General features: G+C 49.6%; 2 protein-coding genes across 10 annotated transcripts in view; one reads left to right on the forward strand and one right to left on the reverse strand.

Annotated features, from left to right (window-relative positions):
• Positions 1-6,984, reverse strand: part of DTWD1 (DTW motif tRNA-uridine aminocarboxypropyltransferase 1) — a 151,102-nt gene extending 144,118 nt beyond the window's left edge. The window contains exon 1 of one of the 4 annotated variants that reach the window (XM_078684778.1): positions 6,876-6,984. The gene's annotated coding sequence lies outside the window, so the exon portion shown is untranslated. Of the gene's footprint in view, positions 1-6,501; positions 6,522-6,630; positions 6,848-6,875 lie in introns of those variants that run through there. The other 3 variants (XM_078684777.1, XM_078684779.1, XM_078684780.1) reach the window with 3 other exon arrangements.
• Positions 6,985-7,149: 165 nt separating this feature from the next.
• FAM227B (family with sequence similarity 227 member B) overlaps positions 7,150-26,717 on the forward strand; it is a 3,234,040-nt gene continuing 3,214,472 nt past the window's right edge. For all 6 annotated transcript variants that reach the window (XM_078684781.1, XM_078684784.1, XM_078684786.1 and 3 more), the window contains exon 1: positions 7,150-7,280. The gene's annotated coding sequence lies outside the window, so the exon portion shown is untranslated. The remainder of the gene's footprint in view (positions 7,281-26,717) is intronic.

Below are 26,717 nucleotides of genomic sequence, written 5' to 3' on the forward strand. Positions count from 1 at the left end.
ATTCTCTGATGAAGAATGTTCAGGGGGTGTTGTGATTAACAGTGTCAAAAGCTGCAGAGAGGTCAAGAAGAATCAGAAGGCACGATTCCCCCGAATCGAGAATATGCAGCGCATCATCGATCACCTGCAGCAGGGCTGTTTCAGTGCTGCAATTTTGAATAAAGCCCGACTGGAACATGTCGAGGAGATTATTGTCCATAATGTGTTGGGACAGTTTTGCAACACATTTTTCTGTGATCTTTGAAAGAAAAGGGAGATTGGTGATGGGGCGGAAGTTATTGAGGTAATTTGCATCTGCAGAGGTTTTTTTTTTAGAAGGGGGGGTAACCTGTCCTGTTTTGAGGACAACTGGAAGGGATCCTTGACTGAGGAAGAGATTGACTAGCCTGGTCCAGTAGGAAAGGGTGTTAGTATAGAAATCAATGGTGATGCCACTGGGTATAGGGTCAGAAGAATGGTTGGAGGGTTTGGTTTCGCGGATGCATTTGAGGAGATCAACCTCCGAGATGGCGGCAAAGTTCTGCCAGGTGACTAAGGCTTTTCGCTCCTCGATTGGGGTGGGGTGGGTGGCCTGTTCCACCAGAGATTTTACCTTTTGATCGAAGAATATAGCGAACTCAGTTGCTTTCTTTGAAGCATCCTCAGGCTTCATGGTTTGGGGAGAACAATTTGGGTTTTTGATGAGGTCGAAAAGTTTTTTTGGTCTAGGTTAGCTGAATCAAGGAGGGATCTGAAATGAGATGTTTTTTCCTGGAAGATGGGCTGGTGGTATTTGGATCTTGCTGAGCGTAAAAGAGAGAGGTTGGGGGTGGATGGAGAATGTCTCCTGTGCTTCTCCAAGATTTTGAGGTTTTTCCTTTCGTCATAGAGAGCTTTGTTGAACCAAAGAGCTGATGGTGTGGGTCTTTTCCTTTGGAGTGAAGCAACCTTGTCGATCTCGACTGCAAGGATTGAGAGGCAAAGGGGAGTGAGATCGTTGACATCCGTATTGGGGTCTAGACTAGGAAGTGAACGCATAGCAGAATCACATAGAATCTCAAGATCAATGTTTTTTGTGTTGCGGAACCACGTAGATGCTCTTTCAGGTTGGCCGAGAGTTAAAGTGTGAGAGAGGTGAAAAAAGAAGGGAATGAGGAAATGGTCAGACCAGTCAGTTCAGTAAACTTTATTTCGATGATTAAAAACCATCATGTTTCATATCTTATTGCCATGTATGTACACTAGCTGCAGAACAAGAGAGATGCCGTGCAGGGGATGGGTAGGGGAGGGGGTGGGTCAGGATAGGTGGGGTAAAGGGCTGGGGGTTGGGGGCTTCTTTTCCTTGTTTATATATTACTGTAAACCAAATCGCTGATTATGCTGTACTGTATTGCCACAGTTCCTCCGGGGTACGGAGAGCTGTATCTTCTATGCGATTTGTCAATAAAAAGAGTTGTTAAAAAAAAGAAAATCATCATAAAAATTCATATGTACAAAATCATCGATTACATTTCTGAACCATAGAATATTAAAAACAGAGTTAATACAATTAAAAATATGTGAAAATTATGTACATCCTGGGTTAACCTCTTGTGTTTCTTAAGTTAACAGCGACTTTTAGAAAGCTAATAATAGAACAACGGGCCCCCATAAACCAATGTTACTTAGATAAAGGTCTGGTGGCGTGCCATCCGGGCCTGGTGCCTTGTTTCGGGTCAGACCTTGAATGGCCATGGTGATTTCTTGTAGAGAGAATTCTAGTTCAGTGGAGCGAGGCCCCTCCCAGGACTCCCCCACAACTGCATCACCTTGATGGTTGTAGAGGCTCTTAAAATGGCTGACCCACTGCTCAGGGAGTACGTTAGTACTAATGACCGGGGAACTGCTATCTTGAAAACAGGGCCTGTTAATGATTTCCCAAAATTGAGTATAGTTCCTGTTTTCCCCTGCTTCCCTCAGGTCCGCCCAGACTTCCTTTTGCAGCGTAATCTTTCTCTGTTTAACCTGTGTTTTGTAGCTACGCCTACACCGGGCAACTTTCTGCTTATCCCTCGGGAGAGTCTTAAGGGAGAGTTTTAGCTCCCTCAGAGCCCGCGAGCAATTAGAGTCAAACCATCGAGGAAGTAGTGTATCCTTTATGGGACGTTTGGTTTTTAGTAGTCCATCAACCACCTTAGTTAGGGACACGAATGCTGAGACCAGATCTCTACCCTCTACTGTAGGTTCTAGACAGGCATCTATTTGTTCTTTCCCTCTTTCTATTAAGGTTCTGTAAAAATCTTGAACATTGATTTTTAACCATCTTAGTCGCCTCCCCTGGTCCGTTGGGCACATCTCAGTGACTGCGAGATCATTTCTTTCTATGATCCCATTATATAGAATTTCAAGAATTAGGGGATTGTGGTCACTAAAAGGGCTCCAATCCGTTCTCACCTCTTTAACCTGGTCTTTTGCAAAGGTGGATATTAAAATAAAATCTATGATAGATGAACAGCCTCTTCCCTTAAATATTGGTGTGAGAGTGCCATCTATTCTCGGGGCCAAGAGGTCAATTGTGTGTGTAAGAGCATAATTATCAAACAGCTTCATTAGCAGTTTTCCCTCTTTATTGTGCTCAAGGTGTGGTCCACTTTCTATTGGGCAGGATGACCAATCAGGCTTTACAGGGAGAAGTTTTTGGCAAAGGTGACAATTAAAGTCACCCATGACCAAAATAATTGGTTCTGCACCCCCTTTCCTTTGCTCCACTTCTTCATTTAGTCTGTTCTCTAATTCCTCTATGACCGGATATTTCCCATCAACCGGTCCTGAGTTATACCACTGCCTGTAGAGTGTGTGATACCCAACGAGGTTGCGTCAATGTGCCTTTTAGATCAAGGTCAACATACAAGGCTAACCCTCCCTTTGCCCTGCCTGATCTTCCTTGCTGTGCAGGCACGAAAAAGCATTTATAACCATCTAACTGATAGGGAGAGGAATCGAGTGTCCAGGTCTCTTGGAGTGCTATAATATGGAAGCCACCGATATACTCCCTCCAGTCCTTGTTTTCAAATTTCCCCCCCAGACCCGCTATATTCCAGGACAGTAGAACTAGCCCTGCCCTGGAAGTATTTCCACCCAATCGGTCCTGATCATTCGGTCTGTGCCCCACCATCTTAAGCAACTTTACCCCGCTCACACCCACGCCACTGTGTGTTGGGGATTCTTCAATCCTCAATACTTCATGGCTTTCCCCAGCCCCCTGCCTAGTACACTCAGTTCCCTCCCCTGTGGTCATCTTTTCTTGGCCGTTCCCTAAAGGGGGGTAGTCAATCGTTTTCGTCAAGAGACTGTAAGGGACTAAATCTATTTCTCCACTGTGGGTAGTCTCGAGGTGGTATAAATTGACCTGGGTGATTTGGCATTCTGTCCCATTGTCTAGGAGGTGCCCTTCCTGTATTCCACTTGGGATAGGCCGTAGTGTAAATACTCCGTCTCCTCGGATAAAAATGTCCCAATGGTAGGGTGCGAATGGTACTGGTCTGGTTTCTGTTTGGGTTTCCTAGTTTATATTCCACTAGGTTGGTGTGTCTAAAATTCGCCACAATACAGTCCCCTATGATGTCTTTCTTTCTACCACCTAACCAATTCGCTCGTCTTACATGGAGGATCTTGCCACATTCCCCGGTATTCAAGGGCCTATGAATATTCAACCATTTGGTTATTTTAGTTTTTAGGTCTGAGTGTGATTCTTCTTCTGCAGCCCTCAGTTCTGGGACCCCTGCAAACACAATGACGTAGGGGCATGTTTCAGGGGGCAGATTTATGTGTGGTGGACAGTTTTCAGGTCTTTCATACAAAGCATGGTCTTTTTGATGTAGACTAGTTAGTCCTTGATTTGTGTGATACCCTTCTTGCCCCATTTGCGCAGATGTTCGCTGTTGAACTTTGTCTATATTTCTAGTTCTCTCCTTCTGAGCATTTCCCCTCTCTGGGTGAACTAAGGTTTTAGGTGAGTCGTGTACCTGTGCGATCGTGCATTACATATTACTGACACAGTTATTTTTATCCGCTTTTTGGCCAACAACCGTATTGGTGATTTGATTTGGGTCTGGGGTAAAATTACTACTTGTCGGGCCCTTGAGCTTCCCCTGTTTAATCAATTCATGAGCTATTTTGTCTGTCCGACTGACAATCGGTTTTAGTTGGCTAGTGATGAAGGCCTCAAGTTGCTTATTTAGGTCTCCGATTACCTCGTCTATCCATCCTGGTGGACCTGAGTGGTCTGGCACTACTTCTACAGGGATTACCTCTTCGCAATTTTTAGATTGATACACCAGTGTGTTTGCTTTCTTTTTCTTAGGTTGGCCCTTCCTGCGCCCCTGTTGGTTGGGCCTTTTACATGTGATTAAATTAGTGTCCCTGGTATCAACTGCACCTATCTGAGCTACCAACAGTGCGCAGGGGATACCCTCACTATCTCCATGTTGGAGCTTACAGATGTACTTAAATCCCTACATTGTGTGGGGTGACTAGTGAGGGAATTGGAGAGGAGGACAGACTCCTCTCCAGGCGCTCGATCTCCCCTGTGACTTTCCTCAGCATCAGGTCAATTGCGGTAGGTTTTTTAATTTTATTGGCTAGTACGACATTTGGCTCAAGGTTAACAAGGTTTGGTGTACCGGCTAATTGTGCTTTACTCGTAACCGAGCGCGTTTTAGGAGGTTTAGCCATAATTAGATATTAGCAGCGCTTTCGCCTAACCCTGACCTTCTCTAACAAACAATCAATGGGTTTCAGGGTAATAAAGCGATTTCTTCCTTCCCTTCCCACCAGTCCACAATAATATTTCAAAAATGTAACGGTTGTGGTATCCTCCCAAAGACAGGACAAAGTCAATAATAAAGTACCTCCAGAAGTGCAAGGGGGGTGGCCCAGCCCGGCCTCGTCTGGCCACAGGCGGCCACAGACGGCCACAGACGGCCACAGACGGCCACAGACGGCCACAGACGGCCACAGACGGCCACAGACGGCCACAGACGGCCACAGACGGCCACAGACAGCCACAGACAGCCACAGACAGCCACAGACAGCCACAGACTGCCACAGACGGCCTGCCCTTTGCCCGGGCTTAGCCCGGTGCGTCCCGCGCGCGTCCTCGCGGGACAAGATTGCGCGCTGACCTTTAAGCGCCTCCTGGCGCACGGTGGTTACAGGTGAGGCAGCGTCCTGGGTGGAGCAGCTGGGAGTTGTAGTCCTGCTCAGCGGGGCAGGGCCCGGCCAAAGAGGAAAGCAGCAATGGGGGTGAGTCGGTTGGCGGAGCTAAGCCCGGCCGCCACCCACAGCAAACAGCAAGCAAAAAGGATTTGGTGATTAACGCCTCAGCGGAGCAAAGCCCGGCTGGCGTTGTCCCTCTCTTATGCAGCCCAGGGTCCTCGAGTGCGCGCTGACCTTTAAGCGCCTCCTGGCGCACGGTGGTTTCAGGTGAGGCAGCGTCCTGGGTGGGGCAGCTGGGAGTTGTAGTCCTGCTCGGCGGAGCAGGGCCCGGCCAAACAGAAAAGCAGCAATGGGGGTGAGTCGGTTGGCGGAGCTAAGCCCGGCCGCCACCCACAGCAAACAGCAAGCAAAAGGGATTTGGTGATTAACGCCTCAGCGGAGCGAAGCCCGGCCGGCGTTGTCCCTCTCTTGAGCAGCTCAGAGTCCTCGAGTGCGCGCTGACCTTTAAGGTCAGACCAGTCAACAAGGATGAGTGAAGCAGAGGTAATCTGGTCTGATTTGGATATCACATGGTCCCGAATTGAGCCCTTGGCGTGTGTAATTTCCGAACAGTGTTGCAGTGCTTTGCAGACAACAATAACAAAGAGATGGGGAAGGGGCGACACAGGCGGTTGCTGAAGATAAACAGGCAGGGACAAAAGCATAGTCATGTCAATGGGTTGAAATAAATATAACATTTCAAAAACACTCACTGAAAGTCTGCGCATTCATTTCTATAACACTCCGCAAACCAAAAACCAGGCTCGAGAGATTATGCGCAGGAGCGTCTGTATAGCAACTGCTGGACGCATTCGCAACATAGCCATCTGGACAGGTCAGGCAAAATAAAGTGCGCAACTCAGCCAGCCAATCCCTGGTGCAAACAAGCATTTAAAAATGCAAAAGGACTCGTATTAAGCGAGACCTATTCCATAATAAACAAAAGTACGGGCGTCGAAGAAGGCATGATTGGGAGTGGGGGGAGGGAGTGGTGGTGGACAGAGAAGTTACAGACTGCGGGAGGGAAGGGGGTGCGGCAGAGGAACAAGAGAGTTTGGAAAGTAAAGGGGCAGAGACCTTTGGAAGGAGAAAGATACCCCCCATACTGTATACAGCACCTCTCTATAAGACAGCGCATGCGCTGCCTAGCCGAGAGCTAAAAAGCAGCATGTCACAAGCAACACTGTCACAAGCAACACATGCTGTTGCACTAATCGAAACAGTGTATATGTCATCATTGCCCATAGCTACCATCCGGCCCCGAGTCGGCATGTGCATTTTACCCACCGACAAGTTGGATCCTGAAATTGTCGTTTCTTTTTTTCATCAATGGTCAAAAATATAAAGTAGGCGCCAAACATTACGTGAGAAAGCTTCACAGCTACCGAATATCTACTGGTACTCCTCCGCACTCACGTTTTAACGACATGCAAGTTGTTCACAGCCTTCTGGGTAAAAAATGCGAAAAGTAGAGTTGGTTTTCTTTACATGATATAAACAGGTATTTTGCACATGGTTCAGAGCATGAACAAGTGCAATAGTCCACGAGCGTTTTTGCCTAGATCAGCGCCCACTCCGACTCAAGGAATTTGGTGACCGTAGCTTGCTTTCGGAACACAGCGATTCCAAGGCATTTTATCTAGCATGAATGCTTAGCTTACCTGTTGTTTGAAACCCGTTTCCTATTAGAACTCTGGGCCTGATTGAACTCGTCACATGAAAGAGGTGCGGCTTCAGTTCCGAGACCTCGATGGCTGATGGGCGTGGTTTACACCGACAATGAGGGGGGGGGGGGTTACTGGTTGTTAGAGCCAATGGAGTCCGGTTTACACTTACAATAGTACCTCTGGGGCGCCAAGAGTGTACCACGGGGGTTTTGCTCCTTTTGTCATACCCCGGGGGCGTCATTGTGCGCGGTACTTTTGGTTGCTAGGAGTAACCGAACTGCCTTTCTATTACCACAGTTGCAGGCAGCGCCCCAGTGGAGGGACTTCGTTTTCGCACCTCGAGCTGCGCCTGTGATATGGTGTGGGTGACCTGCCAGTTTTCACAGCCAAGAGGCAGCAGTCAGTAATACTTTCTGCTTAATAACTTCAATGTAATGTTTAGCTGTGTCGTTTTCTCGATCATGTGGCCATTGAGTTTATTTTATTTATTTATTTATTTATGCGATTTTATATAGCGCGAACTTTACCCGAAGGCGTCAGAGCGCTTTACATAGGACCCAGTTTCAAACATAAGGACTGACGGTACAAAAGGAATTTGCAAATTTTTGACTTACATAAGAACCAGTTGAAAACGTACGGACTTAGGTTTACATGCGTTACAAAAAGGTACGAACAGAAAAAATTTCAAATGTACAAGAGATAGAGTCACACAAGGAGGAGATACAAATCGATAAACTCTAGGCATATACTAGTGAAATCTCTATCTACTTAGGGAGGGGATACACATGGGTATACTCTAAGAGTCACATAGGCATGTTAGAGAGCAGAGCGGACTCCTGCATAAACTAGTGATTAGAGTTATCTCTATATACACAGGGAAGGGGTAAGACTGGATATACTCTAAAAGTCACATAGGAATGGTAGAGAGCAAAGCGGACTACTGCATGTTCTAGTGATTAGAGTTATCTCTATATACATAGGGAGGGGATACAATCACATAGGAGACTAGTCATTAGAGTTATCTCTATATACATGGGAAGGGATATGACTGGATATACTCTAAGGGTCACATAGGAATGGTAGAGAGTACAAAGGTCTACTGCATATACTAGTGAATAGAGTTATCTCTATATACATTGGGAAGGGATACACATGGATATACTCTAAAAATCACATAGGAGACTAGTCATTAGAGTTATCTCTATATACATGGGAAGGGATATGACTGGATATACTCTAAGGGTCGCATAGGAATGGTATATGGTGCAAGGTCTGAAGCAAATACCATTGATTAGAGGTATTACAAAAAGTCAAAGAGCAGAGTTCCATAAGTGTGGATGCAGTCACAGCACAAAGGGAGGGTGGGAGGGATGCAAGGGTATGGAGAGAAGGGGAAGCGGAGAAGGGAGGAGACATTTGAGGATCATCCACGGGGAGCAGGGTTAAAGGACGGGGGAATGGGAGGAGGGCTAGAGTCCAGAGAAAACTGTCCGAAAATAGCAGCAAAGTGTCGGTCAGGACAGAACAAAAGTCAAAAGGTCCAGGAGAGAAGGTGGGAGCCCAGGTGGGAAATGAAGCTGGAGGCCATCCGCAGGCGCGTCGCCATCTTGGAGAGCTTGCGGTCATCCGGCTCGGTGGGCGTGAGAGTGCGCAAGGTGATGAAGGTGTTGGTGCGGTCACGCGTTGGCCGTGAGGCGCTGCCACGGCAGCCAGTAAGTTGTGTTTATATTTGTAACCGCCAGGACGATCGCGCACAGGTAGACTTGCTGTGTGTAGCGCGCTGGTTGCTGTCTTAATTTTAAACTTCCTCACTTGTCATTCGATATTTTAATTGCGCCGCTCACTATCTTTGCGCCGTGTACCTTGTGCATCTAATATAGCGCTAGCTCTTACCCGCATTTAAAGGTGTTTTCACCCTGCATTTGCAGGAATCAGGGCAGCCAGGGACTGTGGGGCATTCGCGGACGCCATCTTTGAGAGGGCATTTTGTGGCAGCCGATTTACGGGCGCCATCTTTGAGAGGGGAATAGTTTCCTCCCCTCACACTCCTCCCACGTGTAGGGCTATAAAGGATGGGCAGACGGTCAGAGCGCAGTGGTGACGCGCAGCGGGTGCGCGCCGGAGGTGCGCCAGAGGTAAGCCCGTTTGCGCCCGTTCGCATCTTGGGCGCGTCCGGTGCGTCTCCTTTGGACATACTCCGTGAGTCGGATCCCTTAATACATCCTTGGGACCCCGCCAGAGTCCGTACTACGACTCGCCCTCTTGTTACCTCCCTTTCTTGTGGCCTACTCAATGTTCGCTCTCTCGTAAAACATCATGCGGAAATTGTTCTGCTGATAGACTCTTTACATCTTGATGTCCTCTTTGTAACAGAGACTTGGACTAATTGTGAAGTAGAGCTTGGATGGGCCTGCCCGCCGGGGTACCTTATTAAACACTCTCCTAGAACCACCGGCAGAGGAGGTGGATTAGGTTATATATTTAGAGATTCAATCGCGTTTACACAATTGGAGTTGAAGGAGGTATCAGGGTTTGAGCTCATGGGCTTCTCCATCACGGCCCAGAGCGGTACCTTAGTAGCGGATCTTTTATGTTATAGACCACCCTCCCCAACCTCCACGGAGATCCAGCCACTGATCGACCTGATCTACGACCTCTCAAACTCCCACTCCAGACTATTAGTGTTAGGTGACTTTAACCTTTGGCCTTCTGGCCCTCAAGACCTGGCATATAGAGAACTATGCCAAGCATGTAGCAATATACAACTTGCACAGCTGGTTAAGGCACCTACCCATGCTAGAGGACATACTCTTGATCTTGTATTTGCCAACGATGATCTAGTCTCTGTGGGAGAAGTCGTGGCTCAATGCTGGACTGACCATTCATTGGTTTTGTTGTCTGTTCTCTTGCCAAACACACGGAGGACGGGTGATCTAGGCGCTGTTAAGACCTGCAGGCGGTGGTCCCGCCTTTTGAACTCTCCAACTAGACCTACCCTGTTGCCCAGACCCTTTGTGGCGGAGGACAATGTGGACAAAAGTTATCAGGTCTTCTGCCAGCAGATCGTGACATCCTAGGATAAATTGATCCCTCTAAGGAAGGTAGGGGACAGACCCAGAAGAACTAATGCCTGGTTCACGGAGGATTTGAGCCAGCAAAAACTCCGCTGTAAACAGGCGGAACGACTTTGGAGAAGAGAATATAGGGAAGCAGACAAGGTTGCATATAAAGCGACCTTGCAGGAATATAAGATCCAGCTGAAGAAAGCCAAGGCCCAGTTTATGGCGGATACTTTGGCTAGGGCCGCTAACAAATCGCAGGCATTGTTTAAGCTGGTTAACAACCTAGCCCATCCGCCTTGTGCTGCTTCGACCATCCCCGTTTCTCAGGACCTGTGCGATTCTGTGGCTGATGCGTTTGAGGAGAAAATTAGGAAAATCCTGAGTGGACTCCAGAGTTCTGCTCAGTTAACATCTTCCTTGCTCTCCCCGATAGAACCACCTGTCACGGCGGTTCAGTTGTCCTGCTTCCCGTGCCCCTCTTTGGAAGAATTCTGCCTCCTGGCAAATGGTGTGTCCTCAGGATCACCACTTGATCCTATGCCTCATAAGATCTGGAAGGCATTCCAAAATGAGCTGTTTCCGCCGCTCCACACCATCTGTTGTCAGTCATTAAATACAGCAGTGGTTCCAGAAAGTTGGAAGATGGCAATTGTCAGACCACTGCTGAAGAAGGCCTCCTTGGACCCTTCAAGCCCGGCCAATTATAGGCCCATTTCGCTCCTACCTTTTATAATAAAGGTTGTAGAGAAGTGGGTCACAAGAACTTTATCCAACTTTCTGGAAAATAACTCCTGCCTGGATACATCACAGTTCGGCTTTAGGCCGGCTCACGGCACGGAAACTGCATTGGTCACCGTGTTGGATGATCTACGGGCGCGAGTCGACATGGGCAAGTCAGCATTTTTAGTGCTGCTTGACATGTCGGCCGCGTTCGACACGGTGGACCATGCAGTATTGCTGAGCCGTCTACAGGCGATAGGAGTAACTGGCCTGGCTTTGAGCTGGATAACATCTTACCTTAGTGACAGACAGCAGGCAGTGGCATTACCACCTTATCAATCTGCCACTCACCATGTGGATCAGGGCGTCCCCCAGGGATCGGCGATCAGCCCGATTCTGTTCAATTTGTATCTTCAACCTTTGGTTGCTCTGATAAAGTCATTCGGCATATCGGTCATCAATTATGCCGATGACACCCAATTGATTTTTTCATTTGAGGGCGCCAAGGCAGTGTCGAAAGATACTTTCCATCGCTGTATGTCGGCTACAGCCGAGTGGCTGCGTGCTAATTCGCTCCAATTTAACAGCTCAAAAACGGAAGTTGTTCATTGTTCCCTAGACCGTACCCCGCGTCCGCTTCCGGACGATTTCTGGCCTACATCTATTCCTGGTACGGTAGAGGCCGCTGAGTCGGCCCGTAATCTGGGAGTTCTGTTCGAATTCAATCTGCAGCTTGATGCTTCGGTGAACAGAACCATAGCGACTTGTATGGGCCTACTTCGTGCCTTACGCACGATTTTACCGCTTCTTCCCAAAGAGGCAAGGACAGAAGTAGTGCGCAGCACTATTCTTAGTCGTTTAGACTATTGCAACGCACTACTTCTGGGGGCCCCTAAAATCCTAATCCTAAAACTTCAGAGGATACAAAATATGGCAGCTAAGCTGGCCCTATCGCGTCCTCGCTCGGCCTCCTCTACTGGAGCATTGGCTGATCTTCACTGGTTACCTGTCCAGCAGAGAATCTTGTTCAAGGCAGCATGTCTTGTTTTTAAGGCCCTGCATGGACAGGGGCCGACTCCGATTCAAAATCTTTTTTCGCCACCAGATCCTTAAGATCCTCCTCTGCGTTTTTAGCGACGGTCCCGAGGATCAATAGAGTGAGGATGGGGGGCCGGGCGTTTGGTTTCACGGCCGCTACTTTTTGGAACACCCTCCCGCTGGCGCTGAGGAGCAGACAGGATTTTATCTCTTTTAAAAAGGACCTTAAAACGTTCCTGTTTCCAAGAAAAATGTAATGGTAGTCCTGCCTGTAGCACAGATGCAGTCTCAGCGCCAGGATACCCTTTGGGTGGCAGCCGCGCTTAATAAATAAATAAATACATACATACATACATACATTCAACCGCCCTGGAAGATGTGTGGGAGTCGGCGGCGGACCGGCAGGGGGGCAAGCAGTGTGGCCTCCGGGAGCCATGAGCCATGCTGTAGGGGGGGAGGGGTGAGTGATCCGGTGATCCGGCCCGTGTCGCGGGACCACAGGGCATACCGGAAGTGGCAGAGGCCCCCAAAACGGTAGTAGGACGAGTGGCAGGCTGAGACAGGGCCACAGGATAGGCAAGAGGCCGGTGAGAAGTTGGGGCGAGCCAGAGGAAGCGGCGATCGCCATCCGAAAGTCGCCGCCGGCCGCCATCTTGGAGTCAGGCAGGCGCCGGGAGGATTCCCTCAGTGGTGGTTGCCGTTAGAGTAGGGCTAGATGGTGCTATGTCCCGGCAGCCGCTGTGACAATCAGCGAGAGTCTGGACAAGCTAGGGGAGCGCAGGTCGCAATCCTACCTCCCAGCGGCGGCCAGACGGCGGAGTCCATGGCGAGGTGCCGGCCGCCATTTTGAGCGCCGCCGCCGCCCTCTCCTCCTTCTCCTCGGGAGACCGGACCCGTCCGCCGAGCTAGGAGCGATCACCACTGCTCCGCAAATGCCCCACTCGCTCCTCTCCACGGGGGGAAAAAGGGCGAATCAGGAGAAGGGCTGTAGCAGCCCACAGCCAGGCACGAGCACCCCGTGAACCGGGAGCCGAGACGATCCACGTCCGCACGGCTCCCGGCTCCTCCCCTAGTAGAGTTCTGCTTTTGAGTTGGTGACTTTTTAAAATGTGCATTTTTTACAGGTAAAAGCATGCTTTGGTGACTTTTTATTTTTATTTTATTTCATATGAATGGTCCATGCTGAGATTAATGAATTGTTCTATTCCTATTTTTATTAGTCTGTCTCACATTCGAATAAAGCTTTGTTTGACTTGCTGAATATAAGATAGGCTGCTGCTGCAAAACGTCTGAAAATATTCTAGTGCTCATTTAAAAGCCCTGTGTGCCTGTGGAATGTCACTTTTAAGGACGCTCCGGCTTAGGGTGACCAACTGGCATGGGTGCAAATTCAGGACGGTGAATGTAAAAAGTCAGGACAAAGGGTCAAAATTCAGGACAAAAACCCACTCATCCATCCACCCTTTTACCGGTCCATCTACCCTTCACCCATACATCCATCTACTTACCTTTTCTCTCATCCATCCTTCTACTTACTTATCTGCCCATCCTTTCTCTCATTATCCATCTATTCAACCTTTCATTTATCTATTCACCCTTTCACTAATCCACCCAGCCAGCCATCCGCCCATCCCTTCACTTACACACCTTTTTACATTAATTATGAGCTGAGCCTTTGTCTGCTGAGTTGCAGACAGATGAGGCCCATCAAGGACTTCACCCCTGATGTAGTTCCTAAAGCAAGGGGTGGCACGGGGGAGGGCTCACTATGTTAAAAGTAAAGCGCGAGTGCCGCGAAAAAGTGTGTAAAGCCTGTAAAATTGTATCTCAGGTCTGCCATTGCAGAGCCTACGTGCAGTCTGGTACTGCCATGTTGACTGGGCAAGTGTACCCACTTGCCAGTCCCTAAACCTTCCCTTTTCTGCATATTAGTCACCCCTATGGTATGCCAAAGGGCAGGGCACATGATAGGTAAAAGGTAGTACATGCCCTGATGTGTGTGGCATGTCCTGATAGTGAATTACAGCCGTTTTCGTTTTTCACTATTGCAAGGCTTCCTGTTCTCCTTAGGCCAGAATGGGCAGTTTGATTATAACACCTTATAATCCTAACTGACTCAGGGAACTAGGTTGAAATTTGAGTTTAGTATGCCTGAACTCAGAATGATAAAATACATATTTTAGTGAAGTTGGTTTTAACATTCTGTGTTTGAAAATACCACTTTTAGAAAGTGGGTATTTTTTTGCCTAACTATCCAAGCCAAGCCTGCCTCTGCTAGGTTGTGCATTCCTTGTCTGGAGTTTGAGTGACAGGGGCTGGGTGATTCCAGGAGACAGGGTGAGTCAGCACAGAGCTGAATAGAGCTATCTGCATGTAGATGGGTGGGAGGAGTTGCACCTGGGACCCGAATAGGGCTGTGCTTGCCTTCCAAAATGCTGGCTCCACCTCCTGTGGTGCGTCTGATGTCCCTGGCCAACACTGTCAAAGGAAAGAAGGAGTCTTGTCAACAAAGTGCTCCAGGACTGCACAGAACTGGTTTGGTTGGACTAGGCACAGACACTCTCTGCCTCCAGAGACAAAGGATTTTCTAGTATGAATAGGGGGACCCGGACCCCAGAACTGTAGATCGCTTTTGGGAAATAAGAGGAACCTTTGCTGATTTGAAGAACTAGAGAAACTGAGGAGGAGACTATCCTTAAGCTGAGTGCTGTTTGGGGATTGGCCTGCAGTGGTTGCCTGACTGCCAAAGAAAGTAGAAAGGAATTTGTGCTACTTTCAAATCAACTTATAAAGGATCTCCAAGGGCTTGAGATAGAGTTTGCCTACTGCTGAAGTCTGGGGGACAACAGACTTCACCAACCAGCTCCCCTGCCTTCCCTTGCTGGGAAGTGCCTGCTGTTGAGCTGGGCCTCCTGAGAGACTGCGTGTCACTGGGACCCGGAAGCGCGACTCAAGACGAATAAGCGTGTCACCGCCACAGCCGTTGTCGTCGCATCACCGGAGAAGCGTGCTGCAGCAGCCACTGTCGCCATCGCATCACCCGAAGCACCTTGCATCATCGGAGCAGAATGTCACCGTCGTAGCAGAAGGCGTAGCATTGCCGGAGAAGCATATCTCAGGGCCTGTCGCGTCTCAGAAGAATCATTGAGTCGCCGCACGGCCGTCGGGCGTCCACGCATCGTTGTTGCATCAAGAAGAAGACGCCATTTTGTTTCATTGCACCGGCTCTTCATGCATCACGGCGTTGCAGGCCGCATCGCTACTGAAGCGCAGTAAGAAATCGACGCATCACCTCCCCACACAGAGAAGAACCGACTCATCCTCTACGCAGCAGTAGGGACCCGATGCATTACCATTCTTGCATGTAAGGAACCAACGCATCACCTTCCCTGCAACACTTTCGTTGTATAGCGGTACGCATCTTGAGGTCCATTGAACTTAAAGTGTCATATTTTACATCTAAAGAGAACTAAGCTAATTCTACCATTTTTAAAGTAGTACAGTATTGTGGATTTTTGTCATTTGTGGTCTTGTTTTAAGTCTATATAAAAATATTTATTTTTATACTACAACTTGTGTGGTGTCCATCTGTAGGGCTGTCACTGGGTTACTGTATGTGTTCACAAATACTTTACACTGCCTCTGAGATAAGCCTGTCTGCTCGTGCCAAGCTACCAAGTGGATGAGCAGGGGTTATTTTAGGAGAGTACATTGGTGGTCAGCGGTGGGATTCTGGACTTGCATTTGTGACTCATATACAGTGATTGGTGAACACTACTAGTGAGGTCAGACCAATCGCAACCACATACATTTTAGTAGATTGTTTTTCCTGGGTTTTCTATTTTTGCCAAGAGCTGCCAAGTTTAACCACCATGGATAAAGCAGCATCCATAGCATCTGTTGATTTTGATTGGGAAGAGGAGAAACTAGAATGCTACAATGTGAAACAGCTGAATCACTTCTGCAAGAGATTTAAAGTTGCTAGGACCGGTCTCTCCAAGAAGGAGGAGTTCCAAAAGGCGCCGATGGCCTGGGTCGAAGCAAGGAATACCCCTGAGAATGAGGAAGGGGCTGAAAATGCAGAGGAGCAGCTGGACGGACCATTGGTCCAGGGCGGAAGAGAGCATTGTCCCCAGCATGTAGCAGTGTTTCTGCCAAGGGACTGTCCCCAGAAGAGCTGGAGGACAGGGAGAAGAGTAGGATGCATGAGATGGAGCTGACCAAGCTCAAGTTGAGTGGGCAATTAGAATTAGAGTTGTAAACTTGGAAAATTGGCCATAGAGAAAAGAGGATGCAACTGGATCATGAGAAAAGTTTGAGGGAGATGGAGTTGAAAGCAAGGAGCTTAGAAATATCTCTCTCTGGTGGCAGCACACCATCCATGCCTGTTGAAGTAAGGGTGTATATACCTAAGGATGTGGTAAGAGAATTTTATAAGAATGATGACATTGGGCAGTGGTTCAAGGCCTATGAGGTAGCCATGTCCTCCCACCGGGTCCATGCGAAGGATTGGGGAACGGGGTTGCGGGGGTGGTTCCTTAGTGAGGGGCGGGATGCATTATTACACTTGCCCTCCGAAGTCCATAATTCTTATAGCCATATGAAAGAAGCATTGATGTCCAGGTATGGGTTGACTCCTGAATTGTATAGACAGAGGATTAGAAATTGCAAGAAGATGGAGTTTTGCAGAGCATTGGATGGTTGAGTGAAGGGCTCTTTGATTTAATTGCATGGGAGCACTTGTCAAGTAATTGTTTTCCAGAGCTATGCCAGCACCTTATTGATAACAGGCTGACTAACCCTAGGAAGCTTGCTGAGGAGGCGGACTGCTGGGTGAGAACCCGGGTCCACTAGGGTCACGTGGAAGACTCCACCAAGAGTTGGCAGGGTCCCCAGCAGAAGAATGGGGGGGGACTATGGTAAACAGAGGCAGTTCCAGAAAGGGCCCAAAGTAATCCCCAAGGGACCCAAGGGAAGGGTCTCCAGCCTCCCCCTGAGCGGAAGCCCGGGGCCCTGACAGGTAGGCCTGTTCACAGGGGACCCCTGAGGTGCTTCAAGTGTGGTGAAGTGGGCCATAAGTCTGTTGATCCCCAGTGCCCACAGTTTGGAACAACAGCACCCACTGGTGCCTCACCCCGCCAGATGGTGAGTGTAGCCCTGGGGGAGGAGTTGGGGCCCAAGGTGAGTGGGGTCCCGCAGAGATGTCCCATGTCTCTTTAGGAGACTGTGAGGTGGTCCGCAGGACCCAACTGCCTGATAACACAAAAAAGTACAGGCAGTGGATGACCATCAATGGCCATAGAGTGGAGGCTCTTCCAGATACAGGAGCCAGTGTGACACCTGTCAAGTGTCACCTGGTGTCTGGAGAGCAGGTGGTCCCCAATGCATTTTACCCAGTTGTTGCCAACACAGAGAGCCACTGCAGGGTGGCTCCTGTTCCCTTTGAGTGGGGGGGGGGGGGTCTCTGGTACTCTTCAAGTAGCTGTGAGGCCAGCTGTTGACTGTTTGTTGGCGAACGATTTGGAGAGCTCCCCTTGGGCTAAGGTGGAGTGAAGTGCTCATTAGGAGATGTTGGGTCTGCCTGGGTGGGCGTGTGTGATCACGCGGTCCATGGCGGCCAGTAAGGGTGTTCAAGAGGACCTGGAGCCTGAGAGGGAGGCCCAGGTGCTTGCCTTAAAGAGAAGAGGCAGGGGCACAGTAAACCGGCCCCCGAAGTTCCCACGGTCCAGGAAGAGCCAAACCTTGAGGGGGATGCCCTGGAACCTACAGGGGAACAGGTAGCTGAACTGGGGACCTGCCTGAGCTGACCCATTGGCAGCAGGAAGGAGGACCCTCCAGGCGCAGAAAGTGTGCCCTTCTGTTGTGGGTTTGCAGCAGCAGGCTGCAAACCAGACAGCACGTGATCATGGCCTCCCTTTCTTGTGGCCTACTCAATGTTCGCTCTCTCGTAAAACATCATGCGGAAATTGTTCTGCTGATAGACTCTTTACATCTTGATGTCCTCTTTGTAATAGAGACTTGGACTAATTCTAATTGTGAAGTAGAGCTTGGATGGGCCTGCCCGCCGGGGTACCTTATTAAACACTCTCCTAGAACCACCGGCAGAGGAGGTGGATTAGGTTATATATTTAGAGATTCAATCGCGTTTACACAATTGGAGGTGAAGGAGGTATCAGGGTTTGAGCTCATGGGCTTCTCCATCACGGCCCAGAGCGGTACCTTAGTAGCAGGTCTTTTATGTTATAGACCACCCTCCCCAACCTCCACGGAGATCCAGCCACTGATCGACCTGATCTACGACCTCTCAAACTCCCACTCCAGACTATTAGTGTTAGGTGACTTTAACCTTTGGCCTTCTGGCCCTCAAGACCTGGCATATAGAGAACTATGCCAAGCATGTAGCAATATACAACTTGCACAGCTGGTTAAGGCACCTACCCACGCTAGAGGATCTTGATCTTGTATTTGCCAACGATGATCTAGTCTCTGTGGGAGAAGTCGTGGCTCAATGCTGGACTGACCATTCATTGGTTTTGTTGTCTGTTCTCTTGCCAAACACACGGAGGACGGGTGATCTAGGCGCTGTTAAGACCGGCAGGCGGTGGTCCCGCCTTTTGAACTCTCCAACTAGACCTACCCTGTTGCCCAGACCCTTTGTGGCGGAGGACAATGTGGACAAAAGTTATCAGGTCTTCTGCCAGCAGATCGTGACATCCTAGGATAAATTGATCCCTCTAAGGAAGGTAGGGGACAGACCCAGAAGAACTAATGCCTGGTTCACGGAGGATTTGAGCCAGCAAAAACTCCGCTGTAAACAGGCGGAACGACTTTGGAGAAGAGAATATAGGGAAGCAGACAAGGTTGCATATAAAGCGACCTTGCAGGAATATAAGATCCAGCTGAAGAAAGCCAAGGCCCAGTTTATGGCGGATACTTTGGCTAGGGCCGCTAACAAATCGCAGGCATTGTTTAAGCTGGTTAACAACCTAGCCCATCCGCCTTGTGCTGCTTCGACCATCCCCGTTTCTCAGGACCTGTGCGATTCTGTGGCTGATGCGTTTGAGGAGAAAATTAGGAAAATCCTGAGTGGACTCCAGAGTTCTGCTCAGTTAACATCTTCCTTGCTCTCCCCAATAGAACCACCTGTCACGGCGGTTCAGTTGTCCTGCTTCCCGTGCCCCTCTTTGGAAGAATTCTGCCTCCTGGCAAATGGTGTGTCCTCAGGATCACCACTTGATCCTATGCCTCATAAGATCTGGAAGGCATTCCAAAATGAGCTGTTTCCGCCGCTCCACACCATCTGTTGTCAGTCATTAAATACAGCAGTGGTTCCAGAAAGTTGGAAGATGGCAATTGTCAGACCACTGCTGAAGAAGGCCTCCTTGGACCCTTCAAGCCCGGCCAATTATAGGCCCATTTCGCTCCTACCTTTTATAATAAAGGTTGTAGAGAAGTGGGTCACAAGAACTTTATCCAACTTTCTGGAAAATAACTCCTGCCTGGATATGTAAATGTATGTAAATGTAGTTGAGCTTATATAGCGCACAGCTACCCGCAGTGGGTTTCCCGGCGCTTGCTTAGGGAACCCTTCCTGGTATTCCCCTGTGAGATAGCAGGGTATCCACAAGGTGAAAGTCAGGCATCCCGCCGCTAGGGGCCGTTGTGGAGATTAAGCAAGCTATTGCCCAGAGTCGCAGAGTGTGAACCCGTGAGTCGAGGAGGCACCGGGGCGAGAATTATCGAGTCCGTGGAATTTTTAGCCCAAGACCCCGCCGAGGCGGGGAATTGAACCCTGGTCCAGGACCGATCTCAGCTTCCGGGTCTGCTGCCTCTAACCCCTGAGCCACACTTCTCACAGTTCGGCTTTAGGCCGGCTCACGACACGGAAACTGCATTGGTCACCGTGTTGGATGATCTACGGGCGCGAGTCGACATGGGCAAGTCAGCATTTTTAGTGCTGCTTGACATGTCGGCCGCGTTCGACACGGTGGACCATGCAGTATTGCTGAGCCGTCTACAGGCGATAGGAGTAACTGGCCTGGCTTTGAGCTGGATAACATCTTACCTTAGTGACAGACAGCAGGCAGTGGCATTACCACCTTATCAATCTGCCACTCACCATGTGGATCAGGGCGTCCCCCAGGGATCGGCGATCAGCCCGATTCTGTTCAATTTGTATCTTCAACCTTTGGTTGCTCTGATAAAGTCATTCGGCATATCGGTCATCAATTATGCCGATGACACCCAATTGATTTTTTCATTTGAGGGCGCCAAGGCAGTGTCGAAAGATACTTTCCATCGCTGTATGTCGGATACAGCCGAGTGGCTGCGTGCTAATTCGCTCCAATTTAACAGCTCAAAAACGGAAGTTGTTCATTGTTCCCTAGACCGTACCCCGCGTCCGCTTCCGGACGATTTCTGGCCTACATCTATTCCTGGTACGGTAGAGGCCGCTGAGTCGGCCCGTAATCTGGGAGTTCTGTTCGAATTCAATCTGCAGCTTGATGCTTCGGTGAACAGAACCATAGCGACTTGTATGGGCCTACTTCGTGCCTTACGCACGATTTTACCGTTTCTTCCCAAAGAGGCAAGGACAGAAGTAGTGCGCAGCTCTATTCTTAGTCGTTTAGACTATTGCAACGCACTACTTCTGGGGGCCCCTAAAATCCTAATCCTAAAACTTCAGAGGATACAAAATATGGCAGCTAAGCTGGCCCTATCGCGTCCTCGCTCTGCCTCCTCTACTGGAGCATTGGCTGATCTTCACTGGTTACCTGTCCAGCAGAGAATCTTGTTCAAGGCAGCATGTCTTGTTTTTAAGGCCCTGCATGGACAGGGGCTGACTCCGATTCAAAATCTTTTTTCGCCACCAGATCCTTAAGATCCTCCTCTGCGTTTTTAGCGACGGTCCCGAGGATCAATAGAGTGAAGATGGGGGGCCGGGCGTTTGGTTTCACGGCCGCTACTTTTTGGAACACCCTCCCGCTGGCGCTGAGGAGCAGACAGGATTTTATCTCTTTTAAAAAGGACCTTAAAACGTTCCTGTTTCCAAGAAAAATGTAATGGTAGTCCTGCCTGTAGCACAGATGCAGTCTCAGCGCCAGGATACCCTTTGGGTGGCAGCCACGCTTAATAAATAAATAAATACATACATACATACATACATTCAACCGCCCTGGAAGATGTGTGGGAGTCGGCGGCGGACCGGCAGGGGGGCAAGCAGTGTGGCCTCCGGGAGCCATGAGCCATGCTGTAGGGGGGGAGGGGTGAGTGATCCGGTGATCCGGCCCGTGTCGCAGGACCACAGGGCATACCGGAAGTGGCAGAGGCCCCCAAAACTGTAGTAGGACGAGTGGCAGGCTGAGACAGGGCCACAGGATAGGCAAGAGGCCGGTGAGAAGTTGGGGCGAGCCAGAGGAAGCGGCGATCGCCATCCGAAAGTCGCCGCCGGCCGCCATCTTGGAGTCAGGCAGGCGCCGGGAGGATTCCCTCAGTGGTGGTTGCCGTTAGAGTAGGGCTAGATGGTGCTATGTCCCGGCAGCCGCTGTGACAATCAGCGAGAGTCTGGACAAGCTAGGGGAGCGCAGGTCGCAATCCTACCTCCCAGCGGCGGCCAGACGGCGGAGTCCATGGCGAGGTGCCGGCCGCCATTTTGAGCGCCGCCGCCGCCCTCTCCTCCTTCTCCTCGGGAGACCGGACCCGTCCGCCGAGCTAGGAGCGATCACCACTGCTCCGCAAATGCCCCACTCGCTCCTCTCCACGGGGGGAAAAAGGGCGAATCAGGAGAAGGGCTGTAGCAGCCCACAGCCAGGCCCGAGCACCCCGTGAACCGGGAGCCGAGACGATCCACGTCCGCACGGCTCCTGGCTCCTCCCCTAGTAGAGTTCTGCTTTTGAGTTGGTGACTTTTTAAAATGTGCATTTTTTACAGGTAAAAGCATGCTTTGGTGACTTTTTATTTTTATTTTATTTCATATGAATGGTCCATGCTGAGATTAATGAATTGTTCTATTCCTATTTTTTTTAGTCTGTCTCACATTCGAATAAAGCTTTGTTTGACTTGCTGAATATAAGATAGGCTGCTGCTGCAAAACGTCTGAAAATATTCTAGTGCTCATTTAAAAGCCCTGTGCGCCTGTGGAATGTCACTTTTAAGGACGCTCCGGCTTAGGGTGACCAACTGGCATGGGTGCAAATTCAGGACGGTGAATGTAAAAAGTCAGGACAAAGGGTCAAAATTCAGGACAAAAACCCACTCATCCATCCACCCTTTTACCGGTCCATCTACCCTTCACCCATACATCCATCTACTTACCTTTTCTCTCATCCATCCTTCTACTTACTTATCTGCCCATCCTTTCTCTCATTATCCATCTATTCAACCTTTCATTTATCTATTCACCCTTTCACTAATCCACCCAGCCAGCCATCCGCCCATCCCTTCACTTACACACCTTTTTACATTAATTATGAGCTGAGCCTTTGTCTGCTGAGTTGCAGACAGATGAGGCCCATCAAGGACTTCACCCCTGATGTAGTTCCTAAAGCAAGGGGTGGCACGGCGGAGGGCTCACTATGTTAAAAGTAAAGCGCGAGTGCCGCGAAAAAGTGTGTAAAGCCTGTAAAATTGTATCTCAGGTCTGCCATTGCAGAGCCTATGTGCAGTCTGGTACTGCCATGTTGACTGGGCAAGTGTACCCACTTGCCAGTCCGTAAACCTTCCCTTTTCTGCATATTAGTCACCCCTATGGTATGCCAAAGGGCAGGGCACATTGTAGGTAAAAGGTAGTACATGCCCTGATGTGTGTGGCATGTCCTGATAGTGAATTACAGCCGTTTTCGTTTTTCACTATTGCAAGGCTTCCTGTTCTCCTTAGGCCAGAATGGGCAGTTTGATTATAACACCTTATAATCCTAACTGACTCAGGGAACTAGGTTGAAATTTGAGTTTAGTATGCCTGAACTCAGAATGATAAAATACATATTTTAGTGAAGTTGGTTTTAACATTCTGTGTTTGAAAATACCACTTTTAGAAAGTGGGTATTTTTTTGCCTAACTATCCAAGCCAAGCCTGCCTCTGCTAGGTTGTGCATTCCTTGTCTGGAGTTTGAGTGACAGGGGCTGGGTGATTCCAGGAGACAGGGTGAGTCAGCACAGAGCTGAATAGAGCTATCTGCATGTAGATGGGTGGGAGGAGTTGCACCTGGGACCCGAATAGGGCTGTGCTTGCCTTCCAAAATGCTGGCTCCACCTCCTGTGGTGCGTCTGATGTCCCTGGCCAACACTGTCAAAGGAAAGAAGGAGTCTTGTCAACAAAGTGCTCCAGGACTGCACAGAACTGGTTTGGTTGGACTACGCACAGACACTCTCTGCCTCCAGAGACAAAGGATTTTCTAGTATGAATAGGGGGACCCGGACCCCAGAACTGTAGATCGCTTTTGGGAAATAAGAGGAACCTTTGCTGATTTGAAGAACTAGAGAAACTGAGGAGGAGACTATCCTTAAGCTGAGTGCTGTTTGGGGATTGGCCTGCAGTGGTTGCCTGACTGCCAAAGAAAGGAGAAAGGAATTTGTGCTACTTTCAAATCAACTTATAAAGGATCTCCAAGGGCTTGAGATAGAGTTTGCCTACTGCTGAAGTCTGGGGGACAACAGACTTCACCAACCAGCTCCCCTGCCTTCCCTTGCTGGGAAGTGCCTGCTGTTGAGCTGGGCCTCCTGAGAGACTGCGTGTCACTGGGACCCGGAAGCGCGACTCAAGACGAATAAGCGTGTCACCGCCACAGCCGTTGTCGTCGCATCACCGGAGAAGCGTGCTGCAGCAGCCACTGTCGCCATCGCATCACCCGAAGCACCTTGCATCATCGGAGCAGAATGTCACCGTCGTAGCAGAAGGCGTAGCATTGCCGGAGAAGCATATCTCAGGGCCTGTCGCGTCTCAGAAGAATCATTGAGTCGCCGCACGGCCGTCGGGCGTGCACGCATCGTTGTTGCATCAAGAAGAAGACGCCATTTTGTTTCATTGCACCGGCTCTTCATGCATCACGGCGTTGCAGGCCGCATCGCTACTGAAGCGCAGTAAGAAACCAACGCATCACCTCCCCACACAGAGAAGAACCGACTCATCCCCTACGCAGCAGTAGGGACCCGATGCATTACCATTCTTGCATGTAAGGAACCAACGCATCACCTTCCCTGCAACACTTTCGTTGTATAGCGGTACGCATCTTGAGGTCCATTGAACTTAAAGTGTCATATTTTACATCTAAAGAGAACTAAGCTAATTCTACCATTTTTAAAGTAGTACAGTATTGTGGATTTTTGTCATTTGTGGTCTTGTTTTAAGTCTATATAAAAATATTTATTTTTATACTACAACTTGTGTGGTGTCCATCTGTAGTGCTGTCACTGGGTTACTGTATGTGTTCACAAATACTTTACACTGCCTCTGAGATAAGCCTGTCTGCTCGTGCCAAGCTACCAAGTGGATGAGCAGGGGTTATTTTAGGAGAGTACATTGGTGGTCAGCGGTGGGATTCTGGACTTGCATTTGTGACTCATATACAGTGATTGGTGAACACTACTAGTGAGGTCAGACCAAACGCAACCACATACATTTTAGTAGATTGTTTTTCCTGGGTTTTCTATTTTTGCCAAGAGCTGCCAAGTTTAACCACCATGGATAAAGCAGCATCCATACCATCTGTTGATTTTGATTGGGAAGAGGAGAAACTAGAATGCTACAATGTGAAACAGCTGAATCACTTCTGCAAGAGATTTAAAGTTGCTAGGACCGGTCTCTCCAAGAAGGAGGAGTTCCAAAAGGCGCCGATGGCCTGGGTCGAAGCAAGGAATACCCCTGAGAATGAGGAAGGGGCTGAAAATGCAGAGGAGCAGCTGGACGGACCATTGGTCCAGGGCGGAAGAGAGCATTGTCCCCAGCATGTAGCAGTGTTTCTGCCAAGGGACTGTCCCCAGAAGAGCTGGAGGACAGGAAGAAGAGTAGGATGCATGAGATGGAGCTGACCAAGCTCAAGATGAGTGGGCAATTAGAATTAGAGTTGTAAACTTGGAAAATTGGCCATAGAGAAAAAGAGGATGCAACTGGATCATGAGAAAAGTTTGAGGGAGATGGAGTTGAAAGCAAGGAGCTTAGAAATGTCTCTCTCTGGTGGCAGCACACCATCAATGCCTGTTGAAGTAAGGGTGTATATACCTAAGGATGTGGTAAGAGAATTTTATAAGAATGATGACATTGGGCAGTGGTTCAAGGCCTATGAGGTAGCCATGTCCTCCCACCGGGTCCCTGCGAAGGATTGGGGAACGGGGTTGCGGGGGTGGTTCCTTAGTGAGGGGCGGGATGCATTATTACACTTGCCCTCCGAAGTCCATAATTCTTATAGCCATATGAAAGAAGCATTGATGTCCAGGTATGGGTTGACTCCTGAATTGTATAGACAGAGGTTTAGAAATTGCAAGAAGATGGAGTTTTGCAGAGCATTGGATGGTTGAGTGAAGGGCTCTTTGATTTAATTGCATGGGAGCACTTGTCAAGTAATTGTTTTCCAGAGCTATGCCAGCACCTTATTGATAACAGGCTGACTAACCCTAGGAAGCTTGCTGAGGAGGCGGACCGCTGGGTGAGAACCCGGGTCCACTAGGGTCACGTGGGAGACTCCACCAAGAGTTGGCAGGGTCCCCAGCAGAAGAATGGGGGGGGACTATGGTAAACAGAGGGAGTTCCAGAAAGGGCCCTAAAGTAATCCCTAAGGGACCCAAGGGAAGGGTCTCCAGCCTCCCCCTGAGCGGAAGCCCGGGGCCCTGACAGGTAGGCCTGTTCACAGGGGACCCCTGAGGTGCTTCAAGTGTGGTGAAGTGGGCCATAAGTCTGTTGATCCCCAGTGCCCACAGTTTGGAACAACAGCACCCACTGGTGCCTCACCCCGCCAGATGGTGAGTGTAGCCCTGGGGGAGGAGATGGGGCCCAAGGTGAGTGGGGTCCCGCAGAGATGTCCCATGTCTCTTTAGGAGACTATGAGGTGGTCCGCAGGACCCAACTGCCTGATAACACAAAAAAGTACAGGCAGTGGATGACCATCAATGGCCATAGAGTGGAGGCTCTTCCAGATACAGGAGCCAGTGTGACACCTCTCAAGTGTCACCTGGTGTCTGGAGAGCAGGTGGTCCCCAATGCATTTTACCCAGTTGTTGCCAACACAGAGAGCCACTGCAGGGTGGCTCCTGTTCCCTTTGAGTGGGGGGGGGGGTCTCTGGTACTCTTCAAGTAGCTGTGAGGCCAGCTGTTGACTGTTTGTTGGCGAACGATTTGGAGAGCTCCCCTTGGGCTAAGGTGGAGTGAAGTGCTCATTAGGAGATGTTGGGTCTGCCTGGGTGGGCGTGTGTGATCACGCGGTCCATGGCGGCCAGTAAGGGTGTTCAAGAGGACCTGGAGCCTGAGAGGGAGGCCCAGGTGTTTGCCTTAAAGAGAAGAGGCAGGGGCACAGTAAACCGGCCCCCGAAGTTCCCACGGTCCAGGAAGAGCCAAACCTTGAGGGGGATGCCCTGGAACCTACAGGGGAACAGGTAGCTGAACTGGGGACCTGCCTGAGCTGACCCATTGGCAGCAGGAAGGAGGACCCTCCAGGCGCAGAAAGAGTGCCCTTCTGTTGTGGGTTTGCAGCAGCAGGCTGCAAACCAGACAGCACGTGATCAGTCTGGATCACATTGGATCTACTGGGAGAATGGTCTCCTGTATAGTGAGCCTAAGGTTGCTGAACCTGGGTCAGCCCGTGTGCTGGTGGTACCTCAGCGCTTCACAGCCTTCCTACTGGGGCTGGCTCATGATTTGCATTTACCAGGACATTTGGGGCCGGACAAGACCTTTGAGAGGCTTATCACCCACTTTTATTGGCCCCAAATGCACAAGAGTTCAGCCACTCATTGCAGGACCTGTCAGACTTGCCAGGCATGTGGAAAGACTGGGAGGAAGCAAAAGGCTCCTCTCCAGCCCTTCCCT

The sequence above is a fragment of the Lissotriton helveticus genome, chromosome 3_2 (genome assembly GCF_964261635.1).
Source record: "Lissotriton helveticus chromosome 3_2, aLisHel1.1, whole genome shotgun sequence".
In the NCBI taxonomy this organism is placed as follows: domain Eukaryota; kingdom Metazoa; phylum Chordata; class Amphibia; order Caudata; family Salamandridae; genus Lissotriton; species Lissotriton helveticus.